The sequence below is a fragment of the Ornithorhynchus anatinus genome, chromosome 11, assembly GCF_004115215.2.
Source record: "Ornithorhynchus anatinus isolate Pmale09 chromosome 11, mOrnAna1.pri.v4, whole genome shotgun sequence".
Taxonomy (NCBI): Eukaryota; Metazoa; Chordata; class Mammalia; order Monotremata; family Ornithorhynchidae; genus Ornithorhynchus; species Ornithorhynchus anatinus.
The window spans coordinates 7,588,055-7,590,537 of record NC_041738.1 but is presented as its reverse complement, the minus strand read 5'-3'; the positions used below and the strand labels follow the sequence as shown (position 1 = coordinate 7,590,537).

The 2,483-nt window shown below is 49.9% G+C and overlaps 1 non-coding gene across 1 annotated transcript; it reads right to left on the bottom strand.

Annotated features, from left to right (window-relative positions):
• Positions 1-489: 489 nt before the first annotated feature.
• Positions 490-625, bottom strand: LOC114815346. Its single transcript, XR_003763109.1, has one exon. It is a non-coding gene; the product is annotated as a small nucleolar RNA SNORA7 (small nucleolar RNA).
• Between the last annotated feature and the right edge of the window lie 1,858 nt (positions 626-2,483).

Below are 2,483 nucleotides of genomic sequence, written 5' to 3'. Positions count from 1 at the left end.
GTGCAGAGCACTGTTCTAAGCGCTGGGGTAGATACAGGGTAATCGGGTTGTCCCACGTGAGGCTCACGGTTAATCCCCATTTTACAGATGAGGTCACTGAGGCCCAGAGAAGTGAAGTGACTTGCCCACAGTCACACAGCTGACAAGCGGCAGAGCCGGGAGTCGAACTCATGACCTCTGACTCCAAAGCCCAGGCTCTTTCCTCTGAGCCACGCTGCTTCCCCAATCAATCGTTTGGGGAATTGAACAGTTTATCAATCAGTCAATCGAAGGTATTTGTCTTATGCTGTCGGGTCATCTCCGACCCATGGACACATCTCTCCCATGGCACCTCACTCTCCGTCTGCAGTCGTTCTGGTAGCGGATCCGTAGAGTTTCCTTGGTAAAAATACGCAAGTGGTTTACCATTGCCTACTTCCATGCGGTAAACGGGAGTCTCCGTCCTTGACTCCCTCCCATGCCGCTGCTGCCCAGCACAGGTGAGTTTTGACTTGTAGCGGATTGTCTTCCACTCGCTAGCCACTGCCCAAGCTGGGAATGGAATGGGCAGGCCTCCGCTTGACTCTCCCTCTCATAGCCGAGACTGGTAGAGGGTGAAACTCTCCTGGGGCGATTCTGAGAGGGGTCAAAGATATCAACCAAGTGCTTACTATGCGCAGAGCACTGTATTAAGCACTTGGGAAAGCTCACGAGAGTTGGTAGACAAAATTCCTGACCCCGGGAGTTTACAATTTAGTGGGGAAGACAGGTGGTGGCAACACTCAAATCTTCAGCTCCCAAACAAGGACTTTTACTGTTTTAAAAATTATGCCTACCTGGATCTTCGAGGGCAATGATTCAGATACCGCTTCCTCTGATTTATAGCTTTCGGTAGGAGAAGTGCGAGCCAAGAAAAAAGTCTCATAAAACCTTAACAACAGCCCGGAGATCGTGGTGGGCTCCCAGTGGCTGGGTTGGGGCTAATTGAAATGTTTAAGAGCAGCGCAGAGCCTTGGTTCCCCATGATCCATGTTAAGGCCACCGATATAGACCATCTCTTTGTCTTTCCTGGTCATATATTTTCACCCTCAGATCACAGGAACGCTAGCCCAGACTTCTAATTGCTAAAACCTTTAGACATACGGCACCTAATAATTGCAGCACCATGGCTGAGCCAATAATAAAGATAATTTACAGTTCAAAAGCAAGGGGTAATTTGTAATATGAATGGCTTTTTGTGTCCCCGAGCTCATTTCGGAGACTCTGGGATCCGCGCAGCCCTGACTGTCTTCCTTGAGGGCCCGTGACCAGGCTTGCGAGGCTATTTCCCCGACGTGGAATGTTTGCTCTTTGTTTAGCCATTTTGCTGTCTGGAAATCGAGCAGTGCAAGGGGTGGTGGGTGCTGCGGGATTGATCGTGGGACTTGAGGCCGGGTCAGAGGTCATCCCCAAATGAGGACTGGCAGGGTGAACACCCTCAATTGCTTCAAGCAGCGTGGCTCAGTGGAAAGAGCGTGGGCTTGGGAGTCAGAGGTCGTGGCTTCGAATCCTGGCTCTGCCACTTGTCAGCTGTGTGACTGTGGGCAAGTCAACTTCTCTGAGCCTCAGTTACCTCGCCTGTCAAAAATGGGAATTCAAAAATGTGAGCCCCATGTGGGACAATCTGATGACCCTGTATCTACCCCAGCGCTTAGAACAGTGCTCTGCACGTAGTAAGCGCTTAACAAATAACATTATTATTATTATTATTACAAGCAAATCGGGTTTGGACACAGTCCCTGTCCCTCGTGGGTTCACAGCCTCAATCCCCATTTTACAGAAGAGGTCACGGAGGCCTTCATGGGTTCGAATCCCAGCTCTGCCACCTGTATCTCCCTCGGCACTTAGAACAGTGCTGTGCACATAGTAAGCGCTTACCAAATACCAACATTATTTTTATTAACAGGGGACAGGCCCTCCAGGCTCACTTAACTTCTGCTCCCCCACCACCTCAACCTGATAAGGGTGCTCAACCACTGGGAGGTGGGCCTTGAGAGGGGGATCGTTTAGTGGAAATAAAAATCCCCTCAGTTCAGATTTTAAGGCAAAGTAGGATGATCTCCTAGAGCTGGAAGTGACTCATTAACAGTGCCAGTAACTTGCATTTGCTAAGCGCTTACTGTGTGTCAAGCAGTGGAATAGACATAGAAAAACCAGATTAGGCAGAGTCCCTGTCCCCCTGTGGGACTCCCAATCTAAGGGGGAGGGAGAAAAGTATCTCTATCCCCATTTTACAGGCGAGGAAACCGAGGTCCAGAGAAGTTAAATGGCTTGCCCTAGACCATACAGTGGGCAAGGGGCAGAGCTGGGATTACTACCCAGGTCCTTTCATTGCCAGTCTCGTGCGCTTTCCCGATTTGCTTGCATTCACCCCAGCACTCAGTACAGTGTCTGGCACATAGTAAGCACTTAGCGAAGTATTATTATCAAGTGCCGCCAAGTTGTTTCCGATTCACAGTGGCTCT